A 20,790-nucleotide genomic window follows, 5' to 3' on the forward strand; every position below is an offset into this window, starting at 1 on the left:
CCACAACAAATGAAAGTCCTGTGTTTGAGCCAAGGTAGTTCCTCCTCCATTCTATTCTTTCATCATCCCCTTTCTCCTTTGGCTCCACAAATAAACATCATCTTCCAATATTCATCTAACCCAATTTTCTACAGTAAATATGGATGAAACCTTTAAATAACTGACTTTTCTGATAGAAATTAAGAACACATGTATTAAAAGCAATGGCCACTCATATAGTGGAAGAAAATATTTCTGAAAGGTCAATGTTTGAAGCTTGAAAAGGCTTTCTATGCTATGCTTGAATATACTACCCTAAGGCTTGAATATGCTACCAACTCCAAGGAGGGTATATGTGTTTGGAGGATTGCCATTAACAGACCTGGTCTGCCTGGTAGAAAATTAATCTACATTTTATTTTCAACACATTAATGTATTCAGTCAAAAATAATTACTGGTCTATTATTATTTGCAAAGAAATTAATATAAATATTTCAGCAATGACAAGATTGACATATTTCTTGTTCTTTTGAATCTTAAGTTTAATGAGGAAAATTATTCATACATGCGAATGAGAGAGACTAAGTTCATTGTTTCTCTACTGTCATGACAAAAAAAAAGTTCTCAGAAATATTTGTTTAAGAATTTGTAAGTTGATTAAAACATCAGAGTTTAGGTAAGAATCATTCACTGGGGAAGAACTTGGAGGCTATCATCTTAAGTCACTCTCCTGGATTTATTTTGCTTTAAATTTAAAAAAATGAATTGGGAAATTTGTATTGACATATATACACTATTGATACTATGTACAAAATAGATAACTAATGAGAACCTACTGTAAAGCTCAGGGAACTCTACTCAGTGCTCTGTGGTGACCTAAATGGGAAGGAAATCCAAAGAAGAGGGGATATATGTATACGTGTAGCTGATTCACTTTGCTGTACAGTAGGAACTAACACAACATTGTAAAGCAACTATACCCCAATAAAAACTAATTAAAAAAAGAAAATTTAAAGTGACCAAAACTCATTTGACAAATAAGAAATTAAATTAAAATTTGTTTCTTATAATCCAAAATTATGCATATTAACATGCTGATTTCTTACATGAACATAGTAGCTACTGAAAGAGGACTTTAATGAACAACAATTTGTTAATAATACAGGACATTGGAGGTGCATTGTACATGAGAATAAAAAGTGCCTCATATCAGCAACATGTGTAGCTGACCTCCTGGTAAGCATATTCAGAACTTCAGCAATTTGAGAGTTGAATTAGTTGCCACTTCATGCCAGGCCTCGTTCAAAGTATTTATTCATACATACTGAATTATGAATAGGACCAGCAACAAGATTTGTGGCACCCACTGCCAAATGGAAATTCAAGTCCCTTTGTTCAAAAGTTATCAAGAATTTCAAGATAGCAGCCATAAAGCAAAATCATTTTCCTAATGAAGGATTATCTTTCCTACAATGCCTTATGCCTAAAAACCACAAAATAGTAAAGCAATACCTGAGATTTTTATTGAAGCAAGTCCGTTAAGTAACACAAAATGTATCACTTTGGCTAATCCTTTTATAAGATGCAGTGTATGCCATTGTCCTTTCAATAAAGCGCAGTGTGTGCACATGAAAAAAAAAAAGAATTTCAGGATAGCAATAGCAGAACATTAAAGCATGGATCTTTCTGAAGAGATATTAAGAATTTGTCCAAAATCACAGGGCTACTAAATAGAAGAGCTGAGATTTGAACTCAGGTAATTTCAGACTGGAACTTGTGCTTATATTTTTTATGCTATAATGCTTCTTTCCCCACCTTATATTAGAAGACCTAAGTAAAAATGAGTATTATTTCTCTGATGCATAACTATCAGAAAAGTTATTGATCTAGAATAAACATCTGAGTCATTTCTATTTTTACAAACATATATTTAACATATGATGAAAAACTAATGCCATCAGTTTCAACACACTGTAAAAATTGTTACATACATAAATATAAAATTGTTATATATATATATATAAAACTGTTATGTATATATATATATGTATGTATGTTATTCTTTATTCTCTTCCAAACCACAGTGCTTCAGATTAATACATTCTGACTCAAGTTTAGCAAATGATTTCTCTCCTTTAAGTCTAGATGAGAACTAAGAATAAAGCTCACATTGTATTTTCAGTGGCAATAATATAATCTCTTACCCTAAACAACTTCTATTACACTGGTTACTCATTGAAAGCTAATGATTTTATATTAGAAAAAATATATAAATGCCTTTTTATATTTAATAATATATTTCAGTATTATTACACAGACCAGTAAGCTCTTTTGTTTTATAAAAGATTAATTTGCCTTCCTTTCTTTTAGAACTTAAATGTTTTGGCACGCATTTTTTTATATGTATATAAAATCTCACAGTTTTAATTAGATCAGCATGGTATGATTTAATTAATTATTGAACATGATAACATCTTGTACATAGAAAATACTCCTGTTCTAATAAATTTTATTTTATACTTGATTGGTATATATATTTCTGTTATTTCTCATATGAACCTCTCATTATCATAAGTTATTATTATAATGAGTACTAGTTTACTGGAATTGTTTTTTGATATTAAAAAATATAATTTTTGTCACTTTTCCTTAAGAACAGTAAGAGAAAGAAACAGTAAGAGATAGAAAGATAGCTAGAGATAGACACATGAGAGAGAGAGGGAGAGAGAAGTTGTAGGAAAATATATCTATTTTATCCAAAGATGAAATACTTAACTGGATTGTCCATAATAAAAAGGAATACTATGGATTCTTTTTATTTTAAAGAAGGAAAATTTAATAAATCTAATATTCATAGCTGTTAGGAATCAAGTGTTCTTCTAGGTCCTTTAAATATGCTTTTTATATATTACCTTAAAAAAAGTATGTTTATTCATGTGTTTCACTGAGGAACATAATCAAATCAGTCAAATGTGTGTAAATTTGCACCACTGTCAAAAGGCCCAAAGCAGAATTTGATTATAAGGTGATTTTTCATACACCATAGTACACTAGCATGTAACTTGTTTAACCAGAGATTTATTTTTAAAGATAATAGGAAGTAATAATACTTATGATACAAGTTAAGACATAATTTATTTAAAAATGTGTTAGGATTATAGAACATCCTCAGCTGACTGGATATTTGTTTATTTTATTGACAAATTGTTAATTTGTTCAAATCCCCTTAATTACATTGCTTCAATTTCACTGTATTACATTTAGTATGTGGAAGTTATATTATTAGCTTTTTTTCAGAAAGTAACTAATTCCTACTTTATTGTCAAACCAGGGTGATTAAAGAACACAAATATTTAATTTTAATGACTTTTTAAAACTTTATTTAATCTACTATAAATTACTTATTAATATCTTTTTAGAACTCAACCATATAACATATTCTAGCAGTGTGAGATGTTATATTCCAAGCAAAGTTTGTAGTTTTAAGGTGCTAGGTAATTTTTACTTTAATAGCTTCCTGAAAAAAGTAAATATTTTAAAAGAATGTATATACTCCTAATTGATTTTAAAATACTTGATTTTTTTCTGCACCACACTTTTGAAAACAGTTTCTTAATTTTATCCTTTACCATCTGAGTAGGCTGAGAACTTCCCAAATCCTCAAACTCTCATTTGTTTTTTTGTTTAACAGTTCTTCCCTCAATTTATTTCCCCCCTCTCACATTTTACTATAAGCAATAAGAAGAAACCAGGTCACAACCGTAACATTTTGCTTGGAAATCACCTTAGCTAAATATCCAATTTAATCATTTATAAGTTATTTTTTCTACACAAATGAATGAGACAATTCCTCTAAGCTTTCTGCCACTACATAACAAGGATCTCCTTTCCTCCAATTTCCAATAACATGCCTGTCACTTCCTTTTAAGCCTCAACAAGTTGTTAATACCCATATTTCTACTAACAGTTTGTTCAAGGAAATCTAGGCCTTTCATCATGTTCCTTAAAGTTAGCTCTTCCGGTCTTCACTCACTGACCACTTCCAAAGACACTCCCACATTTTAGGTAGTTGTCAAGGCAGGACCCCATTTCCAGGTACCAAAATCCGTGATAATTTTCTACTGGTGGACAACAAATTCCCACAAATTTAGCAGCTTGCAACAACACTAATTTATTATCTTTCAGTTCTATAGGTCATAAATCTGGTGGAGTTGGCTGGGTTCTCTGCTTATCAGTCACAGAAGGCTAAAGTCAAATTATCAGCTGGCCTGGGCTCTTATCTGGACACTGTAGAAGAATCCTTTTCGGAGCTCATTATGGTTGATGGAGTAATCCAGTTCCTTGTGGTGGTAGGTCTGAAATACCCATTTCTTTGTTGGCTGTCAATTGAGATGTGCTCTCTACATCTATAAACTACCTGCCTTGGTTCTTGTCAGACCACCTCTATCTTCAAACCAGCAAGGGTGCAGTGAATCCTTTTCACACTACTAACCTCTCTTTCTTCTGTCACCAGCCAGAGAAAACGCTCTGCTTCTAAAGGAATCATGTAATTAAATTAAGCTCACTGAGAAAATTTACTTTTTGCCATATAATACAAATAAGCACAGGAATAATACAAGACAAAAGTCATGAGGGTCATCTTAAAATTCTACCTGCCACATGTACTGATTTTTAATTCAATGATTTATCATGTGACCACCTCTTTGAAAAGCATAGTGTCAACTATACTGAAGCTAAAATTTTAGAACAGTTGATCTTCATGATGGCTATCTGATTAGATGACTGCAAGATTAACTTCATTATCAATTGATTCACACTCACCAGTCTCCAGTTTCTCCATTATTTTCCTTGCCTCACCAAGTATTACAGACGAACACTTCTTTATCTCTACTACCCAGCCCTCACACAATACTACTTACAAAAATAGCCTTTTAAGTTAGATCATAGGCTACAGCAAGTATTTGTCTACACAAAAACCTGCACACAGATGTTTGTAGAAGCTTTTATTCATAATTGCTAAAACTTGGAAGCAACCATAACACCTTCAGCAGGTGAGTGGACAAATAAATGTGGTACACCCAAACAATGGAATATTATTCAGTGTCAGAAATAAGTACACTATCGAGTCATGAAGAGACATGGAGTAAACTTAAATGCAATTTAAATGTGTATTACTAAGTGAAAAAAGCCAATCTGAAAATGCTGCATACTGTATCCAACTGCAGGACATTCTGGAAAAGGCAAACTATGGGGACAGTAAAATGTTCAGTGGTTGCTGTGGGTAGGAGGAAATGAAGAGGCAGAAGTACAGAGGAGTTTTAGGGGAGTAAAAAACTCTGATATTACTTACATGATATTACTTATAGTGATGGATACTTATTATATATTTGTTCAAAAACAAAGAATGCAGAATACCAAGACTGAATCATAATGTAAACTATGAACTTTGGGTGATTATGATGTTTCAATGTAGGTCCATCAGTTTTAACAAATGTATTGTTCTAGAGATGTTGATAATGGGGAAGGCCATGCATGTATGGGGGCAGGGGGTTTAATGTGAGATCTCTGTACCTTCCTTCTTCTCAGTTGTGCTGTGAACCTAAAACAACCCTAAAAAAATTACCTCTTAAAAAAAGGGGAAACTCATGACCTGCCTCTGCCTTGTCCTAATATGAAGTTTATTTGTAAGCTAGCTGGTATAATTTTGATGTATTATTAACTCCCTCAAACAGAATTGTATAATATAAAGAAAAACCTTGTTTTCTTATGCGTGTTCCAACAACAGTATGTAGCAAGGTCAGATACTGGTCAGAGTGAGGACAGACTACGTCCTCTACAGAATTCCTAAATTTCTTACAAACTGGTCAAATACTATCAAATTCAAACTCACCTATGCAGGCCTATGGAGGACTGATGATAGCATGTGTGGGATCTGTTGTCTTACAAGACTGAATTCTAACTCTTCATCCTATTTGTTTTGTAACATTGCACCATTAATTATCTCATCTGAGTGAGGCTTATTTGTAATACTAAGAGTTAATAGTGGAATTACTGTCAAAATATGCAGTATATTTTAGCGATCTTCTCCCTCCTTCATAATTCATCTCAAACATCTGTGATTGATTTACAATTCAAGAAACTGAGAACCCTGACAGAAAATGAAATAATTACGCTGTGATTGATACTTGCTTTGTATTATACTTCTCTTATATTCTGATTCATGATTCTGGTTAATTAATGATATAACATTGGCTGTTTTCAGTGACTAAATTGGAAGGAAATATTGCCTATAATGAACTTCTGTACTGCACTCAGATTATCTGATGTCACCTTAAAAAACTGAAGAATATCTTTTCATTTCTGCTGTCAGAGAAAAGCCTTAGAATTAACATTTAATTCAAACACACACACACACACACACACACACACACACGAATGAGATTCGTACACATACATCTCTTCATAATATTAAATTTTCAAAGATAAAATAATATGCTCAGGAAAAGCATAATATGCATGGAATTATGGCCTGAATTAGAGTGGATTAAGAGACAAAGAAATTGCTTATCGCTTGTTTTCTGCAGGGGAAAGAATAAAATGAAATATATTTCATAATACTACCACAAAGAGTTTTAGTCTATAAGAAAACAGAAAGTCTCAACTCCTCAGAAGTAATCTGAAATGAGACACAATTTGCAAGATATCACATGGCAGTGTTATAAAATTTGAAATTAGTGGAAATTCATAGGGTCTAGTCTCCTGTGAAATTGAGCAATGCATATTCCTCAGCTTGCAAAGAAGGATAAAATAGATCAATACCAGTCAGAACCTAAAGTCTGCTGTGCTATCAGCCTAGAAGAATAAACACAATATACCATGCTGTTGCTATGTGAACAAGGTCCTTTTGCATGTGAGGGATTTTTTTAAACAAAAATTCAACTAGAACTGCTAATATATGAACAACTGTAATCTTCAAAGTGAAAGAGAATTTCTAGGCATAGGTATTCATTTGAAGAAATTTCTTTTCAATTTGGATTTTATAAGTGTTGCAACTTAAAGCCTTGAAACTTAATTATAGTCAAGAAACTGAGCCACTTCGGGCAGTTAGTAGATAATTTTCTTATATACAAAGGAAATGTCAAAGTCAGAATACTTATTAGGCAAGTCTTTCTCAAAAACTGCTCTTTAGAAACAATATTTGCTTTCTTACTAGGATAATGACATAACTCTAATGCTCTTTACTAGAATTTCCTTATTCAAAAGACTCAGTGAAGCCATTAAATGTGAGATAATATTTGTAAAACATATAACTGATAAAAAGCTGATGTCCAAAATATATATGAAGATAGTGTATAAATCAAGACAGACAGACAACCTAGTGGAAAAATGGACAAGAGACTTGAAAAGATACTTAACCAAGGAATAAGTGAAAAGGTGTTCAACCACTTTAACAATCACATGAATGCACAGTCTGAAACAATGATACACACTCACTTGAATAGTTATGAGAAAAAGACTGGCAAAGCTAAGTGTCGATAAAGATATGGATCTATAGGAATTCTCGTACACTGTTGATGGGAGTGAAAATCTGCCAACTGGTACAATTCTTAAAAATATTCTGGATAAGGTGAATATATATATATACCCAATAGAAATGTTTGTAAATGTTCATCAAAATATATGAATTAGAATTCTTATTACAACATTATTAATAGCTGTCAGAGATTGAAAAAAATCCAATGTTCATCAACAGTAGAATGGATAATGGTATTTATGCTATAGAATACTATACATCAGAGAAAATCAACTAACTACAGATGTAAATGACGTAAATAATGAACTAAGATAATGCTTAATCAATGACAGCAAATTCAAAAGAATATACATTATATGATTCCTTTATATAAAGTTCTAAATCAAGCAAATAATTTTATATTTTAAGAGGCTGTGTTGCATAATAGTTGAAAACATTGGGTTTCCAGTCAGGGCTGGAGACTCAGCTTCAAGTTATTTGACCTTGGCCAGGTTGCTTCACCACCATGTGCCTCATGTCTTTATTGGCAAAGAAGTCACTGTATTAGCACTAATCTTGTATGGTTTCTACGTGCTCAATGCAATAATGCAAATAAAGTACATCTCAATCTCAAGATTCATGGCACATTGAAAACACTCAATAAACATAATTACATTAATTTAAATAATAATGTATCATTTATAATAAAATGAAATAAGAAAAGCACTAAATAGAAATATCAATGGAAATCTACTTAACTCAAAATTGTACTATGCTGTATATTATGTAATTAATTTCTACTCTCTTGAGTAGCTCAAATATTTCAGATTCCTTTTTAAAAATATTCCATTGTATTAAATTCCTTTTGGATTAAAACACATTGAATTGCAGCTGAACCCTGAGTGGCTCAGTATTTAGTACCAGACACGGTTTCAAACATCTAACCCTCTAGGATGAGATTTTGGTACTGGCTTTCTGACCTGCTCTAAGTTTAAAGGCAATGAAGACAAGGCTAACATCAGAGAATGGAACTGTAGTAGTCTAAGGAACATAGTGTCAAAATTGTCACTTAGGGACTTCCCTGTTGGTCCAGCGGTTAAGACTCTGTGCTCCCAATGAAGGGGGTCTGGGTTTGATCACTGGTCAGGGAACTGGAACCTGCATGCTGCAACTAAGAGCCCGCATGCCGCAACTAAAGACCCAGAGCAGCCAAGTAAATAAATATATATTTTAAAAAACCCCAAAATTGTCACTTAAATCATCACCTGTGGTTGCCTGGAATACAATGCCTACTGAGGGCATAGCTATGGAGGACCAAGTACTGGCCAAAATAACACTTGTGCTGGGTATGCAAGAGAAAGTGGTTATGGAGTGGGTTAAATGCTTCTCACAGCACTAAAAAATTGAAGAATGAAACCAACAGGATATTTTCAATTCAGTGTTCAAGGTATATAGAGAGAGCCAGTAAGTTTCTATGATTGCCATAAAAAAAAAAAAAATCAGATCTCCAAAAACCATACAAAGAATTTGTTACTGGTGGGTGATAACTTATTATGTAGGTTGAATTCACAAACTTACCAGATTTCTTTAGTTATTCATTTTGGAAAAAAATAAGACCTGAGAGTTGGAAGGATGAAATTTAGATAATTCCAAGGATCACAAACTCCAAATCTCACTGAACCTTTCTAGTCAGCAGAGCCAGCTCCTCTTCCACTGTCTGAGGCAATCTGTCTTGCATTAATTGCAAATCCGTTAAGACCTTAATTTAGATACCTATCTTTCAAGGACCTATCCATTTTCTTCATTCCTACCACTCCTCATTGAACTGTAATTATATTCAGATTCCAGCCTATCCCAGGGTGCCAGTTAAGAAATCGAACCTGGGATAGCAAAAGTGTGCATGGTTTTCAAATTTATGTGTTCAAAACCATAGGTAATTTGTGAAAGAGTTTGCTAAACCAAGAGAAGAGGAAAACTGTAAGTTCAAAGTGTTACATCTAGCAGCTAGGAATCTCTCTGTCTCTCTCTTCTTTCTCTCTTTCAGTTTCATCTCTAAAACAGACTCAGTGGTAGTATATACTCAGCATGAGATTAAAGTACCAGAAATTTCTGGGTATAGTCAAGAACTGTGTCTGATACAGTACTTAGTAGCCAAATGTGCCTATCAAGCAATTTAAATGTGGCTATCCAAATGAACATGTGTTTTAAGTGTAAAAAACACACACCAGATTTTGAAGACTTAAAACTCTTATATCTTGACTTGATTTTTATATATTAAAAGTAAAATATCTTTAATGCATTTTTATATTGATTACATGTTGAAGTAATGATATTTTAGATATACTGGAGTAAATAAAAATTATTGTTACCTGTTTCTTTTTAATGTGGATTCTAGAACATTTAAAATTACATAACTGGCTAACACTGTATTCAATATTATACATCTAGAAAAAAGGATCTAAAGATTTAGAGAGATTGGGGTATTGACATAAATTTATAATGTACATTTGGTTTATACAACTGTTGACTAAGACCCGTAACAGGGCCCAGAAGTCACTCTCTTCACCAATACTTGAACAGTTCTTTGGTGAGGAGAGGGACAACATTTGGAATCCTGTAGTATAGTTGGGGGATTGTAGACATTGAATTAGACCTGAGTCCTCAATGGGAAGGACAGACTTCAGCTTTTACACATCATTGGTCAGTTCTCACAGATACTGTAATGGACAGCAGAGCCAGAGTTAGGATCCCCGTGTTCTGTTGGGCTGTAGTGTAGGATATAGCATTTGTTCTAAACTAGTCACTAACAAATTCTTCTATTTTTTCCACACCCATAAGGCTTAGGTATCAAAGAGTAGCTATAGGAGAGGCATAAAATTTTGTTCCCTGTTTATGGGCCTTAGTATTTAATGCAAAAAATAATTCCACCGGGAGTAACCAAAACCGAATTAACTTTCCTTCAGCTAGACTAAACTTAATCAGTCTTCTTTGTGACTCTAGGCTGTAAATTCCTTTCCTCAGAGCATTTACTTTAGAAAATTTTTGATTGTCCATCCTTCAGCTGCCCCTTTGTTATTGCAAATCTTTTTATAAAGACTCTTGTCAATTTTACAACATAAGAACATCTTTCTCAAGGACCTGGGAACCATCTCTTTGAAATGTAATCATCAAAATAAATAAGGCTCCTTTCTCTCAATCTCTGTGGGAGGGTAAAGCAGGCATTTTGCTCCAAGTTGTAAAACTACCACCTCTCATGAAGATACTAGAACATTTATATTTCCTTTGCATAAAGCCAGTTTACAAATATAGGTGGCCTATGATCTCCCTTTGCCATCTCTTAAAATTTCTCTGACCGTTTATTCAGTATTGTTAAGCTCAGGCTGAATTCTGGCCTTTCTCCCCTATTGCAATAGTCTGGAATAAAGTATTCCTTGCTGTTTAACTTTGTTCAGTACAATTTTTGCTTTGACAGGAGATTCAACAATGCTTCCATTGTTCTAGAAGCCTAGATTAACTGTCAGCCATTATAGTCTTACCATGTCATGGGACAAATAGGCATAAAAGAGAAGTATGGTATAGACTGACGAGGTTATTTTTGTTATTCAAATTTGCTACATTATGTGTGTGAGGAAGGTTATACCAGGAATTTGTGGGGTATTCTGCTCTGCCTCATTGTACTGCCCTTTCAGTCATAAAGTTAATAAAAAACTATAGCAACACAATGCAAGCAGGACCACTGAAGGCTACGGTTATGCCTGAATGAAGATTTGAGCCATGCTATAAGGTATAACCACTGACCACCCAAAATGCATCCAGGTAATTAACTAGAACAACTGAGGACAAAAGAATGATAAAGATAGGAAAAATGAATATGGGAAGAGTCCTGTTTTATGCCACTGAGATGTCACGCAACAACTTCCTCCCTTCATGTCATTCTGCTGGCTGCTAGCATATGTCATCATCGCCTTGGTTGTTGAGAGGCAGGCCATGTTAAAAAGACCAACACTCTGTCGATATTCTATAAGAAGGATGTTTAGTAGATGGGTACCTAAATGAAGAAAAATTATATTTCTTTTTTTAATTTTGGAATTTTATACTTAAAGTTTAGAGAGTAAGATGATGGGTCACATCCAGCTTCCCCATTAACCTTCTTTTCATCCTTTGTACAAGTTATGGGATAAACTCATTTGTAAAGAGAAGTTTAAAGGCTTCAGGAAGGCTAGAGAGAGAGGCCAGTAAGCTCAGGGATGTGACTAGAGAAAAACATGGATACACTTGAGTCTTTCTGCCGTTTTGTCAACTAATTTTCCAAATCTATTTTCTGATTGATTTTGCTTTGGATTTATTATAATTATCAAATTTCTTATTTAGAAATTTATGATTTCTCTGTTTAGCCAATCAAACTCAAATAAGGGCAGCAATGCCTCTACTAAATAAGCATTTACCTCTCAAAAGAATAAACTGTCCTCGAGCCATTTTTCCCCTAAAAGCACTACATAAGATTTGTAGCTGATTTAACAAATACTTCTTAAATTGAAATGAATTAATCCTATTATGTCATTCTGAAAATAACTTTGGAAATTATCTTTCTTGACATGGCCTCAAGGTAATCCATATGTATCCTCACAAATAAATATGCAATTTAAAAGGAAAGATTATAACATAACTAATTTCCAGTGTTATCTAAAGCAATACCATGCTAGGAAAAAATGCTTAGTTATATAACTAAGTTATAGTTAGTTTTAAAATCATAAAACAATACCTACATACACAATTATAATCACAAAAGATGCAGCACATTTAAGGTAGCTTCATTTCAGTTGTACAGCAAAATAGGAGCTGTTAAAATGGCTCATTTCACTTGATGAACTTTATTCCTTCTCTTCTTATTGTAAATAACCTCTGGGCTTAGAAATGAGATATTGATTTATGTTTAATCAAGGATTAATGATTGCTTTAATTAAAATGCTTTAATTAATGTAATTAATTGAGAATTTTATGGTCTACTAAAAATCCCCAAGTTTCATATTCAGGGTTGCTAAAATTTAACAGAAATGAATTTTTTGTTGGAGGGTCTGCCACCTGAGGATTCCTTCAACTCTTTTGATCCATGTCTGTCCAAAGCTGTTCTACCTAGGGGTGTGATATAAGACTCCATTGTAGACTTGGGTTCATTCCTCACACTGTATTTTATTACTCTAGCATCAATTTCTGCATTGCAATCAGCAGAAGTACTCAGGGGTCCCTTTTGAGATATCATATAAATCAAAACAGATGATCAAGCATTATATAGCACCTATTTGAAATCTTATCGTTAGAAATTTTTATATATTTAATAAATTAAATCAGATTCTTGTTGGATTAGTATGAAGAATAATTTCCTCATCATATCTCTCTTTAGAAAGTCCTAGTAAAAATAAATGATTCATGTATTAAGGAAATCTGAGTAATATTACATCTTTGTTGCTTTACTGTTGTGACAGACCCTATTTATGAAAAGAGGTGTTTAAAATCACTCATTATCTCACTAATGATTTTTTTAAATAACTGGTTTCATATACTTTTTTTTAAAGCCTACATATATATTCTCAACTAAATAGATAGCAGTAGTATCAACATTGCTTCTCATTGTGAATTTCTGAATCACTGACTCATCCTTTTTGAAAAATTTCTTCTTTATAAAAATGTCAGCTCCATCTGAAAAATGCCACTTCTTCATCTGGATTCTTGCTGCCATGTGTTGGAGTCTTGGTGATTTACTCTCCTTGAATGAAGACCTTTGCTCTGACTCAAATCTGTTTCTCTTTTTTCTAATCCTGTACCATTATTAGTGATTTTATACTAAGTAAAATGAACATGACAAATCATCCCAAATCCTGGACTCTGTTTCTTCAACTCATCATTGCTACCCACTCTCTGATTACTGTTTCTCTAAATGTGCTTTCAACTCCCCCCAACCCCCACCCTCCCCCTGTCTCTACAGACTGTCAACCTATTCAGTTCTAAACCATTTGACTTCACTTTTTTGAGCACTATTCATCAGCCCCTTTCTGGCTTCAACATTTCTAGACTTGATTCACTGCTTATCGTAAAACTTATTCTTCAGCGAATGCTCTCAAATCACTTGTGCATCTTACACTTCCTTTTACCACATTGAAAAAAAATTCTCAATTAGTTATGACAAATGCCTCTCTATTATGCATCCAAGTCTTTGCATATTGGTTAGGAAAACCCACAAAAAAGAGGTTGCTTTCTCTTTGACTTCATGAGAAACTCTATTACTTTTCCTTTTTGGCTAAACTTTAGTTTTTCTATATAAAATTTTTATACATACTCTTCTGTCCTCTTACCTCCCAATCCCCAACCTCTACATGCATCTCAGGAGATACTGTCTTCTCTAAGAAAAAAGTGCTTAGTTTGGAATCTCTTTATCTTCCCACACTCAAACCTAGTGTATTAGTTTCCTATTGCTAACAAATTACCATCTAGTGGCTTAACACAGCATGTTTATTCTTTTGTAGTTCTGGAGGTCAGAATTCCAAAAATGTGTCTTAAGGTACTAAAACTAAAGTGTTAGCAGCGCTATATTCTTTCTGGAGGCTCTGGGGGAAAATCTGTTTTCTTGTGTTTTTTAGCTTCTAGATGTTGCTGGTATTCCTTGGTTCATGGGTCCCTTCCAGCAAGGCCATTAATCGGACCTCTGCTTCTGTCTCCATATTTCCTTCTTCATCCCAACCCTCCTGCCTCCCTCTAAGATCCCTGTGATCACATTTTGGACCAGCAAAATAATCCAGTTTAATAACTCCCCATCTCTAAAATCTGAACTTAATCACTCCATCAAAGTTCCTTTTGATATGTAAGGTAACCCATTCACAGGTTTGAGGGATTTGAACACTGGAAACTTTGTGGAGGCAAAGTTTCAGCCTACTGTACCTACATTCCTACCTGCATGTTTACCACTGCTTCTTCTTCCCTCCTATCATAATAAACAAAAGCATTCCTTCATTTATCAAAAAAAAAAACAAAAGACAAACAACAACAACAAAAACAATCACTCCACTTGTGCTCTGTTCTTTGAATCTCATTTCCTCCCAATTTCAGAACATCGTTCCTTAATTTACTTTCATTTTACTTACAACACCAATCTTAATTTTATTTAGAATTGGTCAACCACTTACGAAATTGGATATAAAGATAACCCTCCCTCCACAAAAAGCCAATACCATACTATTTCTCTTCTTTATTTCCCATTCATTCTTTAACTCACCTCAAACTGGCTTAAGTTCTCCACTTTTCTATTAATACAGTCAACAAAATCCACCATTTATTGCATGATATTAAAGTAAAATATACTATATTCTGTCATCTTTCTTTGATTTAAAGGTAGTACGTCCTAATTGTTTCCAGTTGAACTCACTGCCTCCTCTATTTTAGACCATTTTCCAGCTTTTCCTCCTCTTCTGTTTGATCCTAAATGTCAACATTCTCCAATGTTTTGTCTTTAGCTGTATTTTATATCCGGACTCTTTCCCCAGGCAGTATCATTCTGATTCAGAGGTGAGGTGTTTCCAATTATAATCTACATCCTTAACATCAGGATTTATATGTTGGCGTACTCTAGACTTCAATAGCAAACTTCTTATGTGGCATCTCTATTTGCCTCTCATCACTGCCAAAAAATAGGAAACCTTGTAGAAATTATTTTCACAATAGTTGCAAAGTATTAAACACCTCAACCAATGCTATTTTCATCCATGAAAACATATTTTGTTTCTCAGACAATTAGTTAGCCTCTTATCTGGTCTTGCCTCATCTACTCTCATCCCATCTTCCAGTAGCCAGCAGAGTGATCCATTTAGAATGTAAGCAATGGTATGTCCCTTCTGTGATCAAAATTATTCAGCATCTTTCTATATCAGACTACACTTCAAGACACTACTATGGCCTGTAAATCCAGACCATACATTATCTGATGCCTTATCTAATCAATTTCTACACTTATTCCCATCAGAGTCTTAATGCTGGCCTCTTAGCCTCCTACATTTTTCTTGAACAAATAAACCTTATACTTGTTAGTTTCTCTGCAGGGAATTTTCTTCCTCCAGGTATATGTAAGGCTTGTTCCTTTAATTTTTTATCTTCTTTTTACTTTTTCTTCTTACTATCTATTATCAGTTTACTCTATGATCCCTCCTATAGAATGTAGAGTCAATGATGAGAGTACACTGTCTGTATCCTCAGTGTCCTATTACTTGCTTAATGCACTTACTAGTTATATGGCTGTTGACATGTTACTTAACATGCATAGCGCCAGTAATATTACATCTGAAATTTAAATAATACTAGAGCCTAGTATCATAGGGTTGGAAAAAGAATTGTATAGGATAAACCATATAAAGTATTTAGCTCAGTTAATAAATGTTAGTTTATATTACTTTATCTCTGACTCCAGATGTGCTTAATACTGTCCTTATGTATCATTTATAGAAAGAGAAATGTTCTGCTTTCTTATGTGCAGTTCTTCTCCCCAAATCAATGCATTCTGATCTACTAATCTAGGCTCAGGGAATTTAGAATAGTCATTGAGGATAATATACGAGGTTGAAACTCGTATAGTTTACCCTTCTTTTCTCTCTCATTCGATCTTTTTCTCCCTGCTATGGATATAAAGCCTATAAAACATAGAGCTGTATGCCCAAAACATATAAAAAACTTAAGAAGGGAAATTCTTAATCTAATATTAAAAACTCTATGATAGCAAAGGTAACTACACATTTCCATTTTTACCTTCAAAGTTTAAGTTATTTCCTTCAAAATGACCTGTCACCTGAAAATTCCAGATGTCTGACACCTACTTATGTCTTTTAAAAAGACTGCTTGAAAATAATAGATGAGCAGCAACTAAGATAATTTTTCTATTATAATGTGCATATTGCACAATCAAGCATTTGAGCTGATATTCTTCTCACTTGACAACTAATTTAATTCATGGCAACATAATGGACTGTAAAGATTGATTGCTTATATTCCAAACTTCAAAGAAAGAAAAATATATAGTCAAATTAAAATTTCCATAGCATAACTCCTAACAAAAGTAAATAGAGAAAGTAGACATCCATGGAAGAGCATATAGGAACAAGCTGTAGAAATGCAAACTGAAGTCAAAAGTTAAAATAAGTTTCACAACTGACTATTTCTATTTGTCAAGAGAAGGAAATTCCATAAATTTTAGAGCTAATGGAAACTTAACATTTTATAAAATATCCCACTCCATATTCTTAATTTATTTCTACACTCATAAAAATGTGTAAGCAATTAGATTCAAGTATAATTGCTAATAACTTTAGACAAGAATGATAACTAGTTGATTAGTTATCAACAGAATTTCCATATTGTCTTTAGTCAAATGTGTGTATTCCTGAGAGCCCAAGTAAAGGTTTATCTTCAGCCTAATGTATAACCAAACCCACACTCAAGCTTCAAGGTTGAAGATCCACTACATGAACATATTTTTAATGTTTTATTCATAATGCTTACTTTCTATATAATGGTTCTTTTAAGTGTAAAGTTATAATGGTTCTTTTAAGTGTAAAATTATGTAATTATTAGCAAATGATTCAGTGTCTCCAAGAGAATGTTGCCAGTTTAGTAATAGAAAACCTGCATTTGGTATCACTAGTACCATATTTCATACAAGTAAATATTTCAGATAGTGCTTCCTGTTTCAAAAAAAATAATTAATTTACTTGAAGAATCTTGCATAAAAAATATTTCCCAAATATAAAACATCCTGTTGAGCTTCTTAAATGGGGTAAATAAATTTTAACTTTTATGATAATTTTGCCTTTCTTTTTTTCACATTAGTACTGAAATTTACATTTGACTTTAGGAGGTAATTGACTGGAATTTAACCCTTGGCCCCAGGAAGATTATCAGGTTCTTAGTTTCTACTTCTCACAACTGCTTCTGTACCAGCACTTTCTTTTACAATTTTCTACATGTAAATCTCTGTGGTTAAGAAAAGTCAAACCACAAAAATTATTAATAAAGTGAAGATCAATATATTTTCCTCTGAATAAAAAACATAAAATTGACTGCATTCACTTTATTTCTTCATTTTTTTTCTTTATGTATATGTTTTCAGCTCATCTTTAGATGGTCAACATCTGGTTGGTGACAGCTAGTTATGTGAGTTTCCCCTTTTTATATAATAATTTTATGTAATAACTGAAAGGGAAGTTTGGGTAGGTAGAATAATGGAGGCCAAAAGATGTTCATGCTCTAATTCCCCAACTCTGTGAATATGTAACTTTTTATTTTAAAGGTATTTTTCATATGTAATTGAGTTAATGATCTTGAGACGGGGAGATTATCCTGGATTGTCTGGGTGGAGATAGCAGGTGAGCTAGAGTCCTGGAATATGTGATGATGGAAGTAGGAGAGAGAGAGAGAGAGAGAGAGAGAGAAAGGGAGAGGGAGGTTTGAAAATGTTTGTTGCTGGCTTTGAAGATGAAAGAAGGGCCCATGAACCAAAAAATGTCAGAGACCTCTAGAAGCTGGAAAAGGCAAGGAATAGATTCTCCCTTAGAGCCTCCAGTAGAAACACAGCCCTGTTGACTAGTTGATTTTAGGACTTTTGACCTCCAGAACAGTAAAATAATAAATTTGTATTATTTTAAGTAATTAAGTTTGTGGTAATTTGTCATAGCAGCAATGGGAAACTAATACAGAAGTTGTGGGTAGATTAAATATGAAATGAATTATAATATGTAAACATGTTAGAAAATTATTTCACTTTTAATCATACCCTTTGATTACAGCAAGCAAGTAATTAAATTAATTATTGTATTAATTTACTTTTTATCATGATACTATGAGAATTAGCAGGGAAGTTAAACAACATGGAAGGAAATAGATTAAAGAGAAGTGTAGTACCCCAGTACCTGATTTCAAGAAGAGAAATTAAGGAAGTGTCTTATTATGGTATTTTAATAAAGTAGGAAAAGGACTGCTAACAAGTCTAACCATTGGTTTTCCAGAAGAAATTATTTATGAAATTTTCTTAAGCTGTGAGAGAAGAGGGAACACAATACAGTGAAATTAGCTTTATTCAAAAAATATATATATTAATACATTTACATATATTTTATTTCTTAAAATAAAACTCTCAAGTCAGAGAAAAAGTAAGATATGTGTTTCATGATATTTTAAGCAATCTTACTTTCTAGATATACATATGTGTCAAAAGTATAGGTGCTACCTCTATTTTAAATAAAATAATTTTCTGCTGGATCTAGAGGATAAAATAAGAGAATATTTATGACATTGTCATTTATAATGGTAAGAAATTTCATAATAAAAATTTATAGATGTTTTACAGAGACAAAATAAGCAATTTATAACTTCTTTGCATATTTTTATAAATAAAACAATTTCTATAAAGATGACTTTTGATAATTCAGGGCCTGATCATTTGTTTTTGAGGCACTTCTGCTGTTCTGAACATTTTTGGCATCAGAAATTTTGATTGGGTTTTGGTTCTGCCTCTTATGCCTTGGGGTGATAGACTGTGGGTGACCATCCAACTGCATCGACAACATCTGGAGCCCAAGTCCCCACTGAGGAAAAACAGCAGGGCAGGGCCAGCAGAAATGATGCCAGATGTGCTATAATTATTGTATTTGCAAAATAAGTTGGTGTTATAATAAAAGAAAAAGAACAGATCCTGGGTGATTTGTTGAGCAGACAAATTGATGCCAGCAGCCACCCTCCCACCCCAGCCTTCTCGTTAAGTGGAATAAGAAATCTCTGTATAGTTTGAGCCCTTATTAATTCAGCTTTTGCTACTCGCAGCTGATAGCTTTTCAAGCTGATAAAATATAAATATCTTGTATTAAAAAGGGACTAAAGTAATCTATTTAATTAATAAGCATTAGTTAGGATTATGTAAATTAATGAAATAACCTGAAATATATATTCATATATATTTAAATATTTCATATACATATATAAATGTTAGGATATGTTAAGTAAAAATCACGTAAGAGTAAAGAATGATGAGAGATGCTACTTTAAATGGAGGTTAGTAGAGATTTTTCCAGAGGAGATAATTTTATAATCACATGGGTGAATAGGATATTGTATCACTTAAAAAATTTAGTAGCTTTCAATCACCAAGATGATAAAGTTCTGAAATACAAAGAGCCTTCAAGGTCCAATGATGACCTGAACTCAGACACCATTTCCAACCTCTTCTCCAACGAAGGATCTCACTACCTCATACCCTAAATAGCTTCAAACATTTCACTGTTTTCCTATAATTCACTCACTCATTTACTTACTCATTCATTCATTCATTCATTCAGTAAATATTCATTGAGCACTGATTATGTGCAAGGTATTGTCACAGAAGAAAAAAAAAAAACCTTCTGTAGCTGTATATTTATTGTTATGTCTTTTTCCCAATGTTGGTGTATCAATTAGACCAGAAGTTCCACAGCAGCAGGGATTGTATTTCTTTTTGCTCACCATTTTATTCCCAGCATCTAGCAGTATTCCTGGTACTTGGCAGGAAATCTCATAGTATTTGTTAAATGCATGAGTGAATAGATGAGTCCGCCTCTGCTATTTTATGAAAACAACTGAAAGCATTTGGAAGGTTTTCTTAACTTCCTATTGCAAATCTTTGGATAAATTAGGAAATTATTGTTTCTATAATATTGAGATAATTGCAGTGTCCAAATCAAATGAATAAAAATTAAAAGATTAAAATATTTTATTATTGATTTTTGTGGGCAGTATTTAGAATATCGTGGTTTCTAAATAATTCTTAAATATTGTACTCAGTACAGGAATAATTTACAAGATACTTCTACACATTTTCACAACTTGACCCACTGGTATGCTTTGAAAAACATCTTTAAAATAACAGAACTTTACTGATTTGAATTATTACTTATTGTGACATTCTGTGTGTAGACGTTTCTTACTTTAGTCTGTATTACCAATGAGTTCTACCTTAGTAATACTATCACAAGTACTTTTTTTTTTAAGCAGAAGTTTTGAAGCATCTATAATTCTTAGAATCTTTGTGATTTTTCTTCAGAGTACCTTCTGAAGTCAAAGGTCTCCAAAAGCAAATATAGAAGCTATAGATGGACTCAGTAGGGAACCAACCACACAGAATGAGTTGAATTACACCATGGGAACCAGCTTTTGAAGATAGTCTCTTTGGGTCAGGTTGGAGTACAGTGTTAATGTCAAACAACCATCCACACAAACCAAGGTCTCCTGTGACT

The sequence above is a fragment of the Balaenoptera borealis genome (genome assembly GCF_965194805.1).
Source record: "Balaenoptera borealis genome assembly, chromosome: 18".
Classification (NCBI taxonomy): domain Eukaryota; kingdom Metazoa; phylum Chordata; class Mammalia; order Artiodactyla; family Balaenopteridae; genus Balaenoptera; species Balaenoptera borealis.